This window comes from Panthera onca, chromosome C2, assembly GCF_046562875.1.
Source record: "Panthera onca isolate mPanOnc1 chromosome C2, mPanOnc1 haplotype 2, whole genome shotgun sequence".
NCBI classification, from domain to species: domain Eukaryota; kingdom Metazoa; phylum Chordata; class Mammalia; order Carnivora; family Felidae; genus Panthera; species Panthera onca.
The window spans coordinates 134603669-134626247 of record NC_138347.1 but is presented as its reverse complement, the minus strand read 5'-3'; the positions used below and the strand labels follow the sequence as shown (position 1 = coordinate 134626247).

The window sequence follows — 22579 nt, the reverse complement described above, 5'->3', positions numbered from 1 at the left end:
ACCTTTCTTACCTCATAGGCCATAACAAAACAGCTGTAATTTCTGGACCCCGGATCTAGACTTGTTGGAAGAATTATTGGTTTTGCTTGCTTGAAAGCTTCTTTTTTTCTCAATATAATTTTTGATGATATCTGTTAGTATCCTGAAGGAAACCAAATTATTTACCCTAAATAGCTTAAGTTTTTAAAGTAGGTTTCTTGCACTCTGTGGTAGTGTTCCATCTATTCCTTTTTATTAAGGTGAGTTCATTCTGTTTGTTTGGTGCTGGAAATACTAAAGTGAAGGAGAGAAGGGAAGTAAAGTGAAGGTCCAAGCAATTTATAATCTAGTGAGAAAAGGATCTCATTTAAAATGTACCCTGTACATGTAAAATATAAGGAGCGGTGAAGCCGAAGGTAGCAGACAGGAATGCACAGCCTGTTGAGAAGGGGCTTATCTAGGACTGAGTGGAGCATAGATTTCTTGTTGTTGATGGCAAGAGATGAGGGAATAATAATTGGCACGTTGTAGAATGGATTACAAAACTGAGATGGAGCCAAGCAAATTAGAAGACTAGGCACCAGTTAGTTGGGAGCTGTTTCAGTCAGGTATGAACGAGATGACGAGGCTGTCACGAAGGGACAAGAAGTAGTGGAGGCCAGGTGAGCGTTTTCTTTAGAGCCATAGTAAGCAAATGACAACTAATATTAGAAATTTGGCCAGGGTTCCTAGGATCTGAAAGATGTAAATGAAATATGTGGGTAATGAGGGAAATTAATTTACCACCTCCATCCTCTTCTCCCATTTATTAGGAAAGAGCAGAACTGACTACTTCAAGAATGAGTAAACAGTCAAAAAAAGATCAAAATATTCAGTAGTACAAAACAAGGGGAGCGCTGTTCTTAGGGGACAGAGAAAATACGCATTTGTGGAAATGATTCAAATCTAGGAAAAACAAGTACATTTTATTGAAATATGCTTTAAATTTTCAATAAATGTGCGTATTCTTTTACGCTTGATCTTAGCCAAAAGGCCGAGAAACGATGTGTGCATATTCTTTTGAAACAAAGTATGTAAGATGGTAGTTAAAAGACAGGTGAAAAGAATTCTGGCTGAGAATATAGGAAAAGATGAAGAAGGGTATGAATAAGAATTATAAGAAATTTCAATTCAATAGCTGAAGTGAAACATCTGTTAGAAGCAGTAAAGAGCATAATCAATAAAGCAGAAATTCAAAGTATAGATAGAGAGGACAGATTTCGAGGACTGTATAAATTGAGGTGATGGATATGATTAGAACCAATGTCGCTAATATGGAACATTGAGATTATAGAAAGGAGATTGTGGAAGATAGGAGACCTCTTCATAAGAACCTTTGATTCTTTGGGAATTTAGATTTGAATTAGTAATCAGGTGAAACAAATCACATACATACACACATACATTTACAACTGTGAGCCCTTGACTTATGTCTTACCTTGATAAACATTTATGTGATGATTATTCTCATAGTTTGTTTTAGAACTATTGAGAGAGAAAATGAAAGCAGATATTGAATCTTCTGAGAAGTAGCAGTCTATGGATTAGGTTATGAAACCAGGGAAAGGAGTGTGGTAGCTTTGCAAATAAAGAACAGTGTAAACAACTTTATTTATTTATTCATTTATTTTTTAATGTTTATGTATTTTTGAGAGAAAGGGAGTGTGTGTGCATGGGAGCAGGGGAGGGGCGGAGGGAGAGGGGGGGATAGAAGATCTGAAGGGAGCTCTCTGCTGACTCAGAGTGCCTGATGTGGGGCTTGAACTCACCAACTGTGAGATCATGACTAGAGCCAAAGTCCAAAGCTTAACCAACCAAGCCACCCAGGTGCTCCTGTGAACAATGTAAACAACTTTGAAACATTGTGTGCAAAGAATCATCACAACTCCATAACTATTAGATAATAGAGGTAAAAGAGTGAAAGCTTCTAAGTCTGGGATTTGAGAGAAGTCTGTAGTACATGCATAAGAACATATTAACAAAACCTGTTGGAAATGTAAAGAAAGGAGACTTTCATCAAAACAGAGGTAGATTGTGCGTGTGTGTGTGTGTGTGTGTGTGTGTGTGTGTAAAGAAAACATGAACAACTATCCTAACCAAATATGAAGTTGAACTGTGTTTGCATTATTGCTTTGGTATTAACATACTTAATTCACACCATAAACTACAAATACTTCTAGTTATACTGCGTTGTCCTCTACTGTACTTGAATAAACCTACTGTAGAATTTTACTTTTTGTGCTTTATTTGCAAGTTAACATTTTAATAATTATCATAAATAGTTACCTGATTTGCATATTCTGGTTCATAATCCAACTGTTCTGCGGATCAACCACAGTTCTCTTATTATTCATGCCAAGACTTCTATATTAGTCTGAAAATCTATCCTAGACTGCATTTCTGTTTCCAGTTTTCTGAGCTTTTTATAACTCTTAAGTATAGTGCTTTTTTAATCAAAAGATTGAATCATGCATGTGGTAGTATAATAATCTTTCTGACCCACTATTATATGGAAGCTAATTTTTATTATATGTAGTATTTTTTTAAACTTTTATAGCTCTATGAGCTTGATATTCAAGTGGTATTTAAGTGATCCATTATCATTTGTCCTTTCAGAATATATATTGAAATGAAAAATAGTTGGCCATGCATACTAAGAACTGAAAAATTTAGAAAATGTTATTTTTTGAGAATCAAATTATAAAATAGATTAAAAAAAGATATAAAATAGATATGCTTAGGAGTGGTCATATTAGAGGGGCAGAATGAGAGACCAGATTAAGAACTTGGCTGTTATGTAACTAATGATACTAAAATACCTAGAGAAACTTAATCTGTGAGAAGTAGGGTCTGCTGGAAATGGAAAGAAGGAAATATTGGTAATAACCATTTGAGCATTAGCTATAGAAGGAGCAATTGTTTTGGAAAACCACAGTGTTCTCAACAAGTATCTCCAAAGATGTAGAGGAATCAATGTGTCAAGTTGCAAGAAGCCATTAAAACTAGAGTCTTCTAACCCCCTTTTACTATTGTATTTTTTTTTTATCAATTTACATTCTGAAACGTTAACTCTCTAGGTAGTTTTTCTTACATGGAGAGACTGTACTGGTTAGACTTCCACAAATATCTGATTTTTATCATAGATCTTATTTTTTTGGCTCCATATAATGCATTCATTTATTGGCATATATACTTTAATTTCTTATATGAACAGAATTGGCTAGAAGTACCTGACTACTAACATCTGATGTACTGAAGAAGTCAGCCTTTAGGATTTAAAACTGAGTACTTACCACCAGAGTGCTAGAGGTACAAATGTGAAATAGATAACATTCCATGAAGGCTAGTTAACTTTAACCCCAGGTGATATATTCCTGCTATATAATGTCATATAATCTGGTATATCCTGCTAGATTTTCTTTTATCCTGTCCTTGTCTGCTTTTGCTATGAATTTATGGGATCAATATTGCAAGGAAAACTCTATTTTTTTCTGAGGCATCGATCATGCCTTCAGTTCCTCTGTTACCTGTGAATAGCGATTCTTATTCATTTATCCATGCCTTAACATTCTCCTTAAATACATGTAACTGCAGGTTAATGATAAAGTGTGCTGTATGGTATTTTTTTTAATATTTGAACTATTCTCTATAAGCAAGTAGTATAGAGATAAATCTTTATCTTACTCCTATCTATATTCTCTACAGTGCCGCACAAAGTGTTTTAAGTCATTTGAATGAGACCACAATATATCTAAACCTAGCTACAAATAAATGTAATCATGAAATATTTTTCTCTGACCTAAATGTACTCACCCTTAAGGTAGACATTGGGTCATCTTGTCTTGGTAGGGAGTTTGGTATGGCAGACATTAGTTAGCTGCCAACTTTGACAGAAGGAAAGCATTAGTTTCTGTCCCAATGCCTGCCACATAGTAAGCATTAGCTGAACATTTGATGGATGAGTGAACTTACGTGGAAAGTTATATGGTAAACTTTGAAAACCATAATACATGAAGTTAAATGAAAATAGGATGGCTTCTGGTTTCTGATCAGAGATGCGGAGAGTTGGAAAAAAACTCAGTCCCAGTTTTAAAATAAAAAGGTGGACAAACAACAAGTTCACAGCTTTTCTTTAACCCATTGAGTGCTGAAATGGCAGGGCAGTGAATCTAGGCTCAGAATCTAAGGAGAGATACTCTTTTTTTGCAGAGAGAAGCAAAGTACAAGTACTGATTTACCTGGGCAAGACACAATCAGACACTCACAGAAAGAATTCAGCTAAAATGATTGTTGAATTGGTGGAGGCCAAGTGTGTACTGGTGAGGAAAGGTGAAACTCCTGGTGGGCACAAAAATAGGAGGACCCCAAACTCCTATGTAGATTTTTCTTCATGAACCCCATCAGCCAATAAAAGAAAATCTCCCCTTGGTGAAGGACTGGAGGATGACTACAGCAGCCACTGCAGGAGGAACAATAAACTCCACCTGGACTCCTCTTCCCCTTTTCTGTTATATAACAAAGCCATATTCTGTTGGGAGAGGTGCAACAATTATTGTTGCCTTAGGACACTGGTGGAATCTCTTTGTAACTGTGGGATTGGAACAAGAGGAAAAACTCTCAAGCCCTAGGGGAGGGGCAGGAATATCTATAGGAACCAGAACTATACCAAGGGAGAGGAAGGACTAAAAAGGCATATACATGAGATCAGGGACACAGTGCTTAACTAAGACTAAGTCTTGATCAGAAGATCAAAGAACACTCTCCCCTATTTTTTACTCCCTGCTGCCAGGATAGCAAGTGTCAAATAGTAAGTAACTTACAAGAGACAGATCTTTTCTGAGCACAAAGCCTTAGAACTAAGTGTGGAGCAGTTAGAAGAATGAAAAAATATTCTTATGGCAAACTGAATTCCCCATCCCCAACACAAGGTATCACTGTAGAAACTTGTGGTCTGTGGTGCATTAGGTGTGGCCATAGCAATGACAGACTTCAAACCTAGCTTAACTCCTAGTTAACATTAATTCAAACCCCTGTGCTAAAAGGCCTAATGGAAATGTATACTCATTTCGAAGCCTAAAATTGCCTTAGTCTTTACTATCATATACATGATGACAGTAATACATCTTTAATAAAGGTCTTTAATAAAATTTACAAAGCATATGAAAAAACAAGAAAATATATATATATACTTCGAAGAGACAAAGCAATCATCAAAACTAGACATAACAGTGACACATGTTAAAACTGTGTCACAAGGTATTTTTGAGTAACTAGGAATTACATGTTAAAAGCTCTTGTGGAAAACCTGGACAGCATGTAAGATCAGGTGGTTAATTTCAGCGGAGATAGTGTTGAAAAATATATCAAAAATTGAGTGGAAATCCTAGAAATGTTTCTAAGGTATTTTTTTAAATTAAAAAAATTTTTTTAATGTTTATTTATTTTGAGAGAGAGACACACACACAGAATCTAAAGCAGGCTTCAGGCTCTGAGCTGTTAACACAGAGCCTGACATGGGGCTCGAACTCATGAACTGTGAGATCATGACTGGAGCTGAAGTCAGAGGCTTAACTGTAAAGTCTATTTATTTACTTTGAGACAGAGAGAGAGAGGGGCGGGGGGATGCATGTGGGGGAGGAACAGAGAAAGATGAAGAGAAAGAATCCTAAGCAGACTGGGCACTGACAGTGTGTAGCCTAACGTGGGGCTTGAACTTATGAACCATTAGATCATGTCCTGAGCCGAGATCAAGAGTTAGATGCTTAACTGACTGAGCCATCCAGGTGCCCTTGGAAATCATAGAAATTTAAAACACAGGGTGGTCTGGGTGGTTCAGTCGGTTAAGTGTCCAACTTTGGCTCAGGTCATGATCTCACTGTTCGTGGGTTCTAGCCCCGTGTCCGGTTCTTTGCCAACAGCTCGGAACCTGGATCCTGCTTCAGATTCTGTGTCTCCCTCTCTTTCTCTCTGTCACTCCCTGGTCACACTCTGTCTGTCTGCCTCTCTCAAAAAAAAAAAAAAAAAAAAAAAGAAAAAAAACATTAAAAAGAATTAAATTTAAAAAAGAAATTTAAAACACAGTAACAGAGATGGAGAATGCCTGTGACAGGATCATAAGTAGAATTGACACAGACAAAAAAGAACCAGCAAATGGGAAGATACATCAACAGAAATTACCCAAATTGAAACACAATGAGAAGTAAGAATTAAATAAACACCCAAGAACCATGAGACAATATCAAATGGTACATGTAATTGGAATCCCATAAGAAGGGAGGTAGAGAAGAAATATTTGAAGAAATAATGGCCAATAATTTTTCCAAATTAATGATAGACACTAAACTACAGATCCAAGAAGCTCAGACAACATAAAGTGGAATAATACAGAAAATAAAAATAATTTTAAAATGTAGTCATATTCAGACATAAAAACAAACAAAAATTCTTAAAGGTAACCATAAAAAAATTTATTGATATAGCAATAATAGAAAGCTAATACAAAAATGCAGAGTAAGAACTAGGTAAGAATTAGAGCAGATTTCTCTTCAGAAAACATGGAAGCCGGAAGATCATAGAGTGACAACTTTAATGTTGCTGAAGGTGGGGAAAAACTTGTGAAACCAGAATTCTATACCTAATAGAAATATCTTTCAAAAAAATGAAGTGATAAAGTTTTTTTTAGATAAGCAAAACCATGGGGATTTTTTTATTAGCAGACAACACTGTAAGGAATGTTAAAGGAGCATTGTCAGGCAGAAGGTACATGACAGGGCAAAGGCACTTGGATCTGTACAAAGGAAAGAGCATTGGAAGTAGAGTAAATGGAGGTAAAAATTTTTTCCTTATTTTAATTGCTCAAAAATGTGACTGTATAAAGCAAAAATAGTAGCAATATATAGTGTTTATAGCATATGTAAAAGTAAAATACATGGTAACAGTAGTACAAAAGATTAGAGAGAAGAATTGGGAATATACTGTTGTAAGGTTCTGACACTACACATGACTATGTAATGCTGCTTGTAGATTCTGATTAATTAAATATTATATGGTAAGCCTAGAGCAGGGGTCAGGAAACATTTTCTTAAAGGATAATATAATTTATATTTAACCACTTGTGTTATGATCTCAGTTGCAACTACTCAGCTCTTCCATCATAGTATATAAACAAATGGTCAAGTTTTAATAAAAATTCACGGAAACAGTTTACTGGCCCATAGGCTGTGGTTTTTCAGTCCCTACTCTAGAGCATCCATTAAATAAAAATGTAATACAGAGGCATAAATGATAATTCAGTAGGGGAGTTCAAATAGAATCATAAAATATCCTCAACTCCAAAGAAGGCATAAAATGAGGGAAAAAGACAATAGATGGAACAGATAGACAACAGATCTTTGAATTCATCTATAGCAATACACATTAATATGAGTAGTCTAAACACACCAGTTAAAAGGCAAAGATTGTCAGAAATATTTTTTAAAGAAAGAAGCAATTATATGCTGTCTACAAGATACTTTAAATAAAAAGATGTGGTAGGCTGAATAAAATCCCCACCCCACCCCCAATATTTCTATACTCTAATCTCCAAAACCTGTGAATATGTTATCTAACATGGATGTTTTTAAAGGTTACACATGTTTAGATCAGAAAGGTGTTAGGGATTTTCTGGTTAGGCCCAGTCTAATCCCGAGTCCCTAATGGCTTAGAACCCTTACAACTGCAGTTAGAGAAAAGCAACAATAGAAGGCGTGGGAGAGAAAGTGTGAAAGGGACTAGGTCCATTGCTGCAGCTTTGAAGATGGAGGAAGGCAGGGAATTTGGGTGGCCTCTAGAAGGTGGGAACAGCTCTCTACTTACAGGTTTTAAGGGATTGGGGACCTCAGTTCCTGGGGAATTGACTTATTTGAACGACTGAGTAAGAAAACAGATTTTCCCTAGAGCTTCTAATAAGGTATAGAGCCTTGCCCACACCTTAATTTTAGCCCAATGAGACCTGTATTAGAATTCTGACCTACAGAACTGTTAAGATAATGTATTTGTGTTATTTCAAGCTTCTAAGCTTGCGATTGTTTGCTATGGCAACAATGGAAAACTAACACAGGTGACAGGTCAAAAGTAAAAGGGTGGAGAAAGATACATCATGAAAACACTTAACAAGTGGGCTAGAGTAACTGTTAATATCAAACTAAGTAGACTTCAGAACAAGGATTATTATAAGGGACAAAAAGAGACATTGCGTATTATGTCTGGCCTATTTCTGTTTGCTAATGTTTTTGAGGTTCAGCCATGTTGTAGGCATGTATTAGTACTGTGTTCCTTTTTTTTCCCCCCCAGCTGAATAGTATTCCACTGTGTGGATATTCATTTTCTGTTTATTCAGTGGTTAATGCATATTTATGTGGCTTCAGGTTTGGGATTGTCATAACAATTTTGCTATACGCATTTGAACACAGATCTTAATGTATACATATGTTTTCTATTCATTTTTGTTGGATAGATTCTCGGAGAATTGTTGGGTCATATAGTAAATTTATTAACTTTTGAAGAAACTAGCATACTGTTTTCCAAAGTGGCTGCAATATTTTATATTCATAGTAGCAATGTATGAGGGCTACAGTTTCTCCACACCATCACCATTTTCTGTCTTTTTGTTTATCGCTACTTTGGGGGCGGGATTTAGCCATTGTTACCATTGTTCTAGTCTATGGGAAAGAAAGGAAGCTAATGTAGGGCATCAGATTTTTTTTTTTTTTTTTAATCACTCGTGCCTCCACATTGTGAAATATAGTCTGTAGCTGGGTTGCCATATGCCCAACAAAAAGGGGGAAACAGATTTGGGGCAACAGTCAGTATTCTGTAATACTTAAATACAGAATATCTAATTCACAAAATGTAGCTGTTCATCTTTCAGGCACTGACTTTCATCACGTTACAGTTCTATATGGATGTCTAGGGTGAGCAGCAGTAGGAATATATTTACTTATTGGTGGTTTATAATATGCTGTAATGCTGTGAAAATCAACTATTGTTTAAAATTCTGTGCAGCCATTGAAGGTTGTTTTACAGTAGTATTAAACGTATATTGTATGCAAATTTTAGAATATATAGTGCATTTCATTAAAAATTTAAAGAAATCTGTCAAAATATTAACAACAGAATTATAGGCGGCTTTTCATTTTCTTCCTTATATGAATCTGCACTTGAAAGTTTTCCACAGAATCATGTATGAGTTTTGTAATCTTTATCAATTTGTATTAATTTAGTAACTTTGTTAGTACTTTTCCCTCACCCTATTTAGTTTTGTATCTTAAAGCAGCCAGGGAAAGAGTTATGCACGAAGATATATACCATAGTGTTACTAAGAATTAGGTAACTACTTTAAATACAGAAATATCCAGTGATAGGAGAATGGTTAAATAAATATAAAACATTCATTGATTACTATATGTTATGCAGCCATTTAAAATTTTGTTGTAAATAGTTTGGTTTTTTTTTTAATTTTTTTTTTTAACATTTATTTATTATTGAGAGACAGAGAGACACAGAGCATGAGCAGGGGAGGGGGAGAGAGAGGGGGAGACACAGAATCTGAAGCAGGCTCCAGGCTATGAGCTGTCAGCACAGAGCCCGAAGTTGGGCTCCAACCCATAGACTGTGAGATCATGACCTGAGCCGAAGTCAGACGCTCAACCGACTGAGCCACTCAGGCGCCCCAATAGTTTTTAAAATAATATGGGAGAAGTGTTTACACTTGTAATACACGAAATAATAAAACACAAAATTGTTTGTATAGTGTGTGATTTCAACTAAAGTTGAAAAAAAGAAAAAAAAGAGAAAATATTTCCCCCCATGTAATTATAGTATAGGTGGTTTTTCCTTTATTTCTTTCCTTCTTTTTTTTTTTTCAAAATCTTTTTTGCTGGTCTTTATCTTAATAATTTCTCTCAATGTGTACAAGTTTTTAAGGTATATGTATTTTTAATGGAAAAATGGAATATATCTAAGAAATGAAAGAAAAGTTGAATGTGGGAAGGAATGAGATTAATTTCCACATTCTGTTGTAATCTTATTCTTCATTTAGATAATTCTTACATTTGTTCTTTATGCTGCAACTGTATTTGAATACAGAGGGAGCTTTCTAGTTCATTGACTTGTTCTTCTGTCAGCTCTATGTTGATTTTGAGCCCATCTATTGATTTTTTTTTTAATTTCAGATACTGTACTTTATAGTTTAAAATTTTTAATTTCATTCTTTTTAATAGTTTCTTTTTCTTTTTTCTTTTACTGTGGATGTCTGTCTTTCAAGAGTGTGCTTCTTGGCAAAAAGTTATATAGTAGGTTCTTTAAATCTTTGTTGATTCCAGCATCTAAATTATCTCGGGGTTAATTATATTATATGGTGAAAATTTGCCAGAATTTCCTCATTCTTGATATATCAAGTAATTTTGGATTGTGTCGTGAACATTTTGAGTATTTCATTTCAAAACTCTAGATCTTGTTAAGTCCCCCCAGAGAAATCTTTTTTTCTTTGTTTGTTTCTTTTCTCCTTTCTTTCTTCCCTTTTTCTTTCCTCTCCCACCCCTCCTCCGGCAGCCAACACAATTAGGTTCATACTACAAGTTTGGCCTTACTTTCTGTGGTGGTGATGGTGGTTTCAATGTCAGTTTTTATTTTATTTTATTTTATTTTATTATTTGTTTTTAATGTTTATTTTTGACAGAGAGAGAGAGTGTGCGCAGGCGCCAGCAAGAACTTGAGGGAGGCCGAGTGGGGGAGGGGCAGAGGGAGGGAGACACAGAATCCGAAACAGGCTCCAGGCTCTGAGCTGTCAGCACAGAGCCCGACAAGGCTCGAACTCACGAACAGCAAGATCATGACCTGAGCCAAAGTCGGAGGCTCAACCAGCTGAGCCACCCAGGCGCCCCTATGTCAATTCAGTTTTTAAAGTCTTTTCTGTGCTTTTGAGTCCTCCTTGCATGTCACCCCCAGGGGTTAGTTTGGGACTACAGTAGTAGTTTATGTCATAGATTAATTTTTAGAGTTTTTGCTGTGCTTCTTTGGGTATGTTTTGAGCATACATAGCTTCAGGGTGAATCTAGGGTTTTTGTCAGTTCATACACAGAAGTAGAGAATCCCCTGACCCGCTGTATTCTTCTCTAGGATAACCCCACACCCTCTGCCTTGTTCTGTCAGAGCTTTGCTTCTCATGCTATCACATGGTTCCACCAAATGGGCCCACTTTGTCACAAAATGGTGAGAGAAAGAGAAAGAAAAAATGATGGAGTTCCCCACTCACTGTGCACGCAGTAGGGTCTTCCTTTTTTAGTGTTCTATCTGAAAAGATAGCTTTGTGCCTCTGGGTCTTATGTGCACCCCTCACTGCTACCACCTACCCCCAGGGCAGTGTAGTTCTTCAATTAGACCTGGCCTTGTTGCAAGGTTGGAAGTGAAAGAAGGGAAAAGAAAAGAGGATTCTTTTCTCAGTCCCAGAAAAATGGGATTGGAATTTTTGCTCTTGATGCCTGTTACTTAGTTCAGCCTGATGGGAGCTCAAAGCTGGGACATGAAGGAAAAAAACCCCAAAGCACTCAACACTACTCTTTGAGTCCTTGTCCAATATTCCTGCTAGTGTTTACATTTCAGAGTCCTCAAGAAGTTGTTTTTAGTATTTTGCCCAGAGTTTTTAGTTGTGATCAGTGGGGGAGAGAGGCTTGCAGTGACCCTCCATGTTGGATCGGATTGGAAATCCTACTAGTAATCTATTATGTGCTGTTTTGTTGTTTCTTCTATTTGTGACCAGATGTCAGTCTTACTTAGAGACCAAATTAATTTCTGATGTATATAGAAAGCAGTTTGAAAAAATCAATAAAAATTTTAACCAAATTAAGGTAATTCTTCATTGTGTACAGAAATAAAGTATTAGCACAATTATTTACTTTTCCACCATAGAAATAATTTCAGATCATTTCAGAGGTTTTAAAATTTCAAGTCTTCATTTAAACTTAGAATTAAGTATGTAGTTGTTTCTGCCCATTTTGTCAGGTTATCCCTAATGATGGCAGATTGTAACTGATCTCTTAGCTTCCATCTTGTCTCCCATTTTCAATCCAGTATTTACACAGCAGCTAGAATCATCTTTCTCAAACATGAAATAGAGATCTTTTTCATCATTTTAAAGCTTATTGTAGCTTCTCATTGTACTTATCAAATCTAGACTTCCTCCCTATAAAATTCCAAGTTCAATGGTTGTTCCTTCTCCCACAGACCTCATCTTAAATTCCTAGCCTTTGAGCCATCTTGGCTTTCTTTTTTCTTTTTCTTTTTTTCTTTTTTTTAAAAGCAAGCTTCTGCTCTAGGGCCCTTGCAGGTTGTGCCTTTTGCCATTGATATTTAAATGGCTGTTTTTTTCTTGTTACTAGAATCTCAAATCAGGTATCACCTCTCCCTACAGAGAGCATCCATCCCCACTGAATATCGCATTATTCTGCTGTATTTTCTTTATAGCTATTATAATTATCTGAACTTATCTGTTAAGAATTCATTTTCTTTTCTCTTGCTTCCCTCTACCCCCACACTTCATTCTGTTTTGTTTACTATAATACTTCCATGTCCTAAAAACTGTCTGGCACATAGTAGGTTCTCAGTAAGTAATATTAACAAGGTTTAAAAATGGAGAGTTGCCATTCCTAAGGTGGTATGATAATGATATTATCAATATGACTATTTTATCATCATTTTTTGCCTTGCAGGGCTTTTCATTCAGTATTATTCCATCCACTTTCCTTCTCCCTACACCCACTCTCAAATTCCTTCACTCTGAAGTTGAAGTGATCTTTTTAAGGCTGCAAACCTTACCATGTTCTATTTTTCCTTAAAACAGTTCTTTCACTGCCTTGCTATTCATCTTGACCCAAATCCTAAACGTGACTTTCACAGAATTCTGGCACATGCTGGTCTCTAGTGGAGTGCCTTTTATGTACTTCTTGGTCAGTGACCCCTCCCCTCTTATAGTAGGGTGTGTAACTTTATCATGTAACATTTTTCAGGTTTGTCATTGTACATTGGTACATGTATGTTGTACATTTCTTTCCTCTGCTGAGCTTTCAACAAACTTAAAGATGTCAAGGATGTGTTTTCAGCTTTTGCTTACGATTGTATTATTAGTGTTAAAATGTAGGAGGTACTCAACACATAATTGTTGAAAGAATAAAGTAGAAGAGCTATTACATGATCTAGCTGCATGGTTAGAAGTTTGAACCAGTAAATGCATTTATTAATTAGGGCCCATTTTCAAACTTGTGTAGATAACTAAATATGTTTATTTGGATAAAATGCTCAATAAATAACTAATTTGAATAATATTTTTATTCTCTAAAAGGATAGTTGAATATTGTACGTTGCACATTTCCTAGCAAATTTAAAGAAGTCATTTTTTCTCTTACGTATTCCTAGTTATAATCAGGTTTAAAAATCATCTCTGCTAATAAGTAATTTATACTTTATCATAAAATGGTAAATAGAAATCAGTTTTTGGATTTACAATTTTTCTTTGAAACTCAGATTCTAGTAATTCTTTAATGTCATAACAAAAATAACTTAAAAAATAAAACATTTTTATAGATCAATTGAAATGTATTTGAAACTTTATATAAAGGAGACTGTAAATACTAAAACATTTTTGATATTGTACTTGAGGATTTTAGATTACCGTATTTTAATGTGATTTAGTTTAGTAAATCACTTGTAAGAATAAAGATATGTTTGAGTTTTTACCCTTGGTTCTTCATCACAGCTTTGGGATTTATAGTTAAAATGCCCATTATACCTTTTAAGTAGATCTTTGGTATAACAACTTGTTCAGTTAGCTATCATTTAGGCATAAATAGGATTATTCAGCTTGGTTCATGGATAATTTTTATCCTTCAAATAGTTCAGTTTAATATTTCATACAAAAGGGTGATATTTAATAATTAGCTAAGTTAATCACTTTGGGGAAATGGATATCTTTACATTAAAAAAAATTTTTTTTAATGTTTATTTTTGAGAGGAGGGGAGGGGCAGAGAGAGAAGCAGACATAGAATCCGAAACAGGCTCCAGCCTCTCAGCTGTCAGCACAGAGCCCATCGCAGGGCTCAAACTCATGAACTGTGAGATCATGACCTGAGCCAATGTTGGATGCCTCACTGACTGAGCCACCCCAGCGCCCCTGGATATCTTTATATTTTATTGAGGTCTTGTCCACCAGATGTTAAACCAATCTTAAAGTATTTAGCACTGATTGTAATCAAGGGTGAAAATGGCAGGTGCCCAAACAAATCTGTTTTGCAGAAAAAGGTATTTATTTATTTATACATTGAAGAATAATAATAAAAATATTTTATAGTTATTATTTGAAAGATTTATAAAAATGAAATAGGACTTCAGTGCTAGATATACTCCATTTTATTTAGCAAATAATGTTTTTATTATATTTACTTAGGTACTTAACAGATAATTTAACATCAGGATTAGGATTACCTAAACCAATTAGATTTTCTTTGAAAAGCTATTGTGTGTTGTTTTGTTTTGTTTTGTTTTGTTGGTGGAGGTGTTTCATTTAAACATTTGTTAAGATTGGCAGCAAAACTAAAATTTTCAGGTAGTCAAGGTTTAAACCAAATCATTATTTGAATTTTTGTTAAGAAAAAAATACAGCAAAGGGCAAATTATATAATAATCACCCTTGACTTTAATACTCTTTCTATAGGTTTAAGGAAATATCTTCAAATGTCCTTTGTTAAGACATTTACCTCTGAAGAAGCTTCTCAAACTTGTGCATCTACTTAGTATAAATGTACTTTGTACTTGTCGAAATTACAGCATTGGCATTGTGTAGCTCTTGTAGGAAAGTGCTTTTCAAGCCCACGTGGTCCACAGGAGGCCCACACGGGCCAATCGCAGTGTTCTGCTTGGCATCTCCAAGTCTGCACCCTTCCGCCAAGAATCAGTACATGCTACTGGTCATATTAGGGTCACGTACAGTGTTGACATAGCTTAGTGCAGCCCACTACTCCTGCTGGAAAATGAGATTGAAGCTTGGCTTGTAATAGTGCAAGGTAAATGATGACACGCAAAATACTGAATAATCACCTGTTTGGGACAAATTAAGTTGCCTTCAACAAGAAACTCACTTTTAGCACAGTAGAAGCTTATTATTTTGGACTAAAAAAGACTCATGGATCATCAGAATAATCTAGAAAAACATTTAAAAGTAGGGAATCATAGACCCATCCATGATTATCTCCATCTCATCTTTCTCTCAGTTTCTCTCTCTCACTGTCTCTTTCTCTTCTCTCTCAAAAACACAGCACACATGCACGCACAGTCTTACTCTCACTCTTACTCTCTCTTTAGGATCCAGAGAGGTTAATTTTACGTTAGAATTCTGTTTTCCTGATCGATTCCTGGTCTACATTTGTCCCCCCCCCCCCCCCCCCCCCGCCCCCAGACATCAAGCAGCTTTAAATCTATGGAATGCCTGGAGAAATAACAATATGCCCAGAAATGACAATCACAGTAAGTAGAAACATTTGCATTTGTGTAGTACTACAGGTTAACTTAAATTAGATAATTGTACTTGTGATTATCTTTGAAATTATACCTTTCATTTCATTTGCAGAATCATTAATAATTCTTCTTAAAACTTGTTTTATTCTGGTGCATGGGTAATATTGTGAACTATCCTAAATGAGATAGTTTTAGTTTAACACTAGATTGACTATAGTTTTAGTTCTTTATCTGTCTACATTTTATCAATCTCAAAAAACATAAAGTTAATGAATTAGGTGGCTTTATATTTCAAGAATGTAATTTTATTTAATTCTGCTATTTTTTCTACTTTCTTTATATCATATTCAGTATTTGGTATGATTATCATCAGGAAGGATATTAAATTTTTTTAATGTTTATTCATTTTTTGAGTGATAGAGACAGAGCACAAGCAGGGAAGGGGCAGAAAGAGAGGGAGACACAGAATCCAACGCAGGCTCCAGGCTCTGAGCTGTCAGCACAGAGCCCGATATGGGGCTTGAACCCATGAGCCGTAAGATCATGACCTGAACCGAAGTCGGATGCTTAACCAACTGAGCCATCCAGGTGCCCCAGGAAGGATATTAAAAGAATACCACAGAACTTGACAGAGTTATATAACCCGCTAAATAAACTTCTTGTTAATTAAAAAATTGATCAGAAATAATATGTTTTAATTACTAGAAGAGTTACAGTTTTCAATTATTTAAATTATAAATAAGTTTATTCCCTATAACATATAGAACTAATAGCCTTTTAATTGTATTCCACCACTGAATCCAGCATGTTAAATACATTAATTAATATGTTTAGAAAAATCATAGCTAACATTTATTGAGGAATTACGTTATGCTACCTGCTACACTAAACACTTTACTTGAACTTATTTAATCCTTACAACCACACTTTGTGGTAGAAGCTGTTTTCTTCCCCCATTTTCCAAATGAAGAAACAAAGATACTGAATGGTAAATAACAGCAAGTAAATGGTAGAGCATGTATTCAGGTTTGTCTTGCTTGAGACTTTAGTTGTGATGTAATGATGTAATTTTACTTTAAAATTTCATTAAATGGAATGTGGCAATTTAGTTTTACCAGTCCAGTGTTTTTTGTTCCCAGAAGTTACTTTGAAATTTAATGAAAGATCATCAGTAGTATATTTTTTCCTTTAAAGTTAAAGCCACCATGTTTAAATAGACTCCACGCACATATTTATCTGTTTGTCATTTCTCCATATATAGACACACATATTTGCATTTATACTTGAAAGTTTTCAGGTTTTCTTCTGCAGTTGATTTCTAGCTTCATTTCGTTATAGTCAAAGATATGTATGATTTCAGTCTTTTTATATATTGAGACTTGTTTTGTGACCTAACATATGGTCTGTTCTGGAGAATGTTCCCTGGGTACTTGAGAAGATTGTGTATCCTGTTGTCGGGCACAGTGTTTTATATGTCTGTCAGGTCTGGTTGGTTTACATTCTTATTCAAGTTCTCTATTTCCGTATTGAGCTTCTGTCTAGATGTTCTGTCTATTACTGAGAATGGTAAGTTGAAATTTTCAGCTATTTTTGTAGAACTGTGTATTTGTCTAGTCAATTCTGTTAATGTTTGCTTCATATATTTTCATGTTTTATTGTTTGGTGCATATGTTAATAATAATTATATCTTCCTGGTTAATTGACCCTTTTATTAATATATAATGTCCTTTTTCATCTCTTGAAACAGCTTTTGACTAAAAGTCTATTTTGTCTGATATTAGTATAGCCACAGTATCTCTTTTTTTGGACTACTTTTTACATAGAATATCTTTTTCTACCCTTTCACTTTCAATCTGTTGTGTCTTTGAATCTTAAGATTTGGATCTTGTGGACAATATAGAGTTGTGTAATTTTTTTTAATCCATTCTGCTAATCTCTGTGTTTGACTGGAAACTTTAATACAGTTAACATTTAAAGTAACTGCTGATAAAACAGTACTTAATTCTGCTATTTTGCTATTGTGTTCTCTGTGTTTTGTAACCTTCTTACCCTTCCTTCCCTTCATTACTGCTTTTTTCTTGTGTTTAGTTGATTTTTTTGTGGTGACCATTTTGAATGCCTTCTCATTCCTTTTGTGTAACTTTTTTTAGATATGGCCTCTGTGGTTATTATAGATATTACATTTAACATCCTAAACTTATAATAGTCTACTTCAGGTTGATACCAAAACTTCATAGCATACAAAATATCTGGTCCCATTCAGCTCTGTCCTTCTTCCCTTTTTTATTTTTGTTTTCTTTTAAATGTTTATTTATTTATTTATTTTGAGAGAGAGAGAGAGAGAGAGAGAGAGAGAGAGAGAGCGCACAAGCAGGGAAGGGTTAGAAAGAGGGGAGAGAGAGAATCCCAAGGAGACTCCACCCTGTCAGTGCAGAGAACCTGATGTGGGTGGGGCTTGATCTCCCGAACCAGAAGATAATGACGTGAGCCAAAATCAAGAGTTGGACGCTTAACTGACTGAGCTACCCAGGTGCCCATATTTTATGTTTTTTAAAAATGTTAATTCCAGGGTAGTTAACAGTGTTATATTCATTTCAGGTGTACAATATAAAGATTCAGCAATTCCACATATTACTCACTGCTCATCAATATAAGTGTATTCCTTAATGCCTTTTACCTATTTTACCTATGCCCCCCACCTCTCCTTTGCTAAGCATCAGTTTCTTCTTTATACTTAAGAGTCTGTTTCATGGGTTCCCTTTTTTTCCCTACCCCATGTTCATTTACTTTGTTTTTTAAATTACACATATGAGGGGCACCTGGGTGGCTCAGTGGGCTGAGCATCCGACTTCGGCTCAGGTCATGATCTCGCGGTCTGTGAGTTCGAGCCCCACGTCGGGCTCTGTGCTGACAGCTCAGGGCCTGGAGCCTGCTTGGGATTCTGTGTCTCCCTCTCTTTCTGCCCCTCCCCCGCTCTCATGCTCTGTCTCTTTCTCTCTCTGTCAAAAATAAACATTCAAAAAAAAATTAAGAAAAAATAAATTACACATATGAGTGAAATCATGTGATATTTGTCTTTCTCTGGCTTATTTCACTTATTCAGCATTATACTTAATAGCTCCATCCATGTTGTTGCAAATGGCAAGATTTCATTCCTTTTTATGACTGAATAGTATCCTATTGTGTGTATGTGTGTACACACACATGCATGCACACACACACACTGACACATACCACATCTTCTTTACCCATTCATCTGTTGATGGACAGACATTTAGGTTGCTTCCATAAGTTGGCTATTGTAAATAATGCTGCAATAAACATAGGCGTCCATGTATCCCTTCAAATTAGTGTCTTTGTATTCTTTGCGTAAATGCCCAGTAGTGGAAATACTAGATCATCTGGTAGTTAGTTCTATTTTTAATTTTTTGAGTAACTTCCACAGTGCCTATACCAGTTTACATCCCCACCAACAGTGCACAAGTGTTCCTTTTCCTCTATATCTTTGCAAAGACTTGTTGTTGTCTGTGTTTTTGATTTTCATTCTGACAAGTATGTAGTCATATCTCACTGTGATTTTGATTTGCTTTTCTCTGATGATGGATGATATTGAGCATCTTTTCATGTGTCTGTTGGCCGTCTCTATCTCTTCTTTGGAGGAGTGTGTCTGTTCATATCTTCTGCCCATTTTTAAATTGGATTACCTGGTTTTTTGGGCATTGAATTTTAGAAGTTATTTATAACTTCCATTTTGGATACTAACCCTTTCTCAGATATGTAATTTATACATATCTTCTCTTATTTAGTAGGTTGCCTTTTAGTTTTGTTGGTTGTTTCATTTGACTTGTTAAAGCTTTTTATTTTGATGTAGTCCCAATAGTTTCTTTGTGCATTTGTTTTTCTTGCCTTAGGAAACATCTAAAAGGATGTGTTGTAGCCAGTGTCACAGAACTTACTGCCTGTGTTCTCTTCTAGGATTTTAGTGGTTTTCTGCCTCACATTTAAGTCTTGAATCCATTTTGAATTTATTTTTGTATGTGGTATAAGAAAGGGGTCCAGTTTCATTGTTTGCATGCTCCTGTCCAGTTTTCCCAGCACCATTAGTTGAAGAGACTGTCTTTTTCCCATTAGATATTCTTTTCTCCATGGTTGAGATTAATTGACTATATAAGTGTGGATTTATTTCTGGGCTCTCTTTCTGTTCCATTGATCTATGCGGTATATGTAGTCACTGAAATCTTTATTTCTTAGGTTGTGTTCAGCTAGGGTTTTGACAGATAACTTCTTTGAATGCCAGGAGCTAAACAAAACCGAACAAAACAAAATGCGCGCGCGCGCACACACACACACACACACACACACACACACACACACACTCACACACAAACAAAACCCACAAGAAACAAACAAAAACCCCAAATCTCTGCTTGTCTTTGCAGATTGGTTCTGTGCCACATCAGTCTTTCATCAATTAGCCAGGCTTGCACTCTCTGAGTGATCAGCTTAGGGTGGAAGGTTGTGGTCCTCTTATTTCCTATAAGATCATACTTCTTATTCTGGACATGCCCATGGACTTCTACATTTTCCTAAATACATGGATGCTTTTGAATGTCCTAATTTCCCGAGGAAACTCTCACCAGCTCTTGCTCCAAACCTTAGGTGGTCTTTTTAATGTTTTCACTTATAATCTTTTGTGCCAGGCATCTGCTTGTTCTTAATTCAGTTTGCAGTATATTCAAGAGCAATGCCCACCACTTTTTTTTGAGTTAGACAAAAAAGAGATGTTTTGTGTCAGACCTTCAGGTAGCTCCTAAACAAGTTAGAACAGAATTACACGATATTTTGCAATTATGGCCTGCGTTGCTCCCTCCAGAACCAAATACCAGTTTCCCACACTGGAAACTGCATTCCTCTTCAAGATTGCTATGGTACCAAGAAGGGGCTAGGATAAGGGCAAGTAAAAATGCCACAAAGCTATCAAGATGTCTCCTTTTTTCATGCATTGTTCATTTGGTTTTCATAAATCTTTGGCTGTTTTCTAGGATTATTGCAAAGTTGGTGTGCTTATTTTTGATGTTTCTGTGGGATGATGAGAATTTGGAGTTGTATATTCTGCCACTTCACTGATGTCACACTGCTTTCTTTTTGAAAATTATTCTCTTGATGGTTTAATAGGAATAACAAATATTATTAAAAATTAAATTATCTTAAAATTATCCATTTGAAATATTATTTATTGAAAAGTTTCTGTATATTTGCTTTTTACATCTGATTTTATGTTATCTAAATAATTTTGACCCCCTGCCTCAGTTCTGAGGAGGCTGGATGGGCAGGTTGGGTGCAATGGCTCTAGTCTGGGCAAAGGCACCTTCATGTTCTCGCCCTGACACCGGTGGTTGATCCAAACTAGTGGCCATGGCTCTTGATGAGACTGTTTGTGGGCTGGTTGTGCCCCAGCCTGGTGTCCGTGTGGCTGGTATGGAGCCCACTTATCCACTCCCCTACTCCCCTACATGTAAATGATGAGCAGACTCGACAGGGCCACAGTGGCCTAGGCCAGCAGGAGGGAGAACCACTACTGGTAGGTGTGCAACGGAGAGAAATTATGTGAATCATTCCAGGCTTTGTTAAGAGTTATCTTGATCAATGAAACACAGATCTTCTTAACAGAGTTGAGAAATTGGGCTGGCCCTTTGTCCAGTTATATCACTCTTCTGTGTCATCTGTGTTTAGCCTGTTTATTTCTCCAATGTCTATCAGTCGGTTGCTAGGAAGAGGCCCAATGTTTGTGTTTTCACTAGATCAGTTTCAGAGACTGCTAAAAATTAATCCAGACTGGAAAACCCGTAGATTTAGGTGCTGGTGACAGGTCACAAAAATCATGAGCCCTCATTTTGAAGAAATTTATGCCATCAAGCTGTCTGAAACTATGGTATGGCAGCTTCAGAAGAAGAAATACAAAGTGCTTGGTATAAATGAATGACAGAATACAGGGTTCCAGTATGATGTCAGCTGCTTGAATTTGCTGGACCACTGTGATCAACTCTTCACTTTGTTAAAAGATATCAGAAGTATCTTGGAGCCAACTAGAGGCAGGGTCATCCTTCCCTGGCTTTACCCTTTCATCCCTGTGCAGAAAACGTAGGTGGTAAGTGGGAGAAACCATGAGAAATCAAGGGACAGAAATGGGAAGAACAAGTGAATAGTCTGCCTGAAGTTTTCAGAAAAACTGGTTTTGTTACCAAAGCTTTCACCAGACTACCGTACCTGTATGAAGGGGACATGTATGATGGCTACTATGTTCTGGATGATGCTGTCTCTGTTCTCAAACTTGAATAAACACGTGGAGGCCCAAGTCTTCAGAGCACACACCAAGAATATGCACTCCAAAAGAGGGTATGAGTTTGTGATTATGTGAAGGGGAGGACCTTTGGGGGTTGCCATTGTAAATATCATGTAGGGACTTAAGAAGCCCAAATACTAATTATTTCTTTGTAGTGTGTAAAAGGAATGTTTTTTAAAAAACAAAACCCACCTCTTTGAGGATTTTTCTCAGCTCTTAGTAATACAGGTCACATTCCAATTTTGGAGATATTTTTTATACTTAACTGCAGTAGGGACTCATTCCCAGTCAAAGCAATAGCCACAACCTCACATGGAATGTTTTTAATAAAATGAAGACTGGTGATAAAGCTGTCCATTCACTTGCAAATATTTGGTTATAAGTTATAGCACTGATACTCTTTCATGTTTAGAAATCCTTTTTATCATTCGAAAAATGTTTTGAATCTTGACAGTAAACATTTTTGGAGATGAAAAAATAATTTTTAAATATATATATTTATTTAAATATATATTTATTTAAATATATATTTATTTAATATTTATATAAATACATATTTATATAAATATATTTATTTAAATATATTTATATAAATATATATTTATATAAATATGTATATTTGTTTAAATATATTTACTTAAATATATATATTTATAACTTAATATGGCCATTAA

General features: G+C 35.6%; 1 protein-coding gene and 1 pseudogene across 9 annotated transcripts in view; both read left to right on the top strand.

The window, feature by feature from the left end:
• The window catches only part of TBC1D5 (TBC1 domain family member 5), a 535872-nt gene that overhangs the window by 244716 nt on the left and 268577 nt on the right, over positions 1 to 22579 (top strand). The window lies entirely within an intron of this gene.
• On the top strand, positions 20784 to 22217 carry LOC144617380 (protein-L-histidine N-pros-methyltransferase pseudogene; annotated as a pseudogene).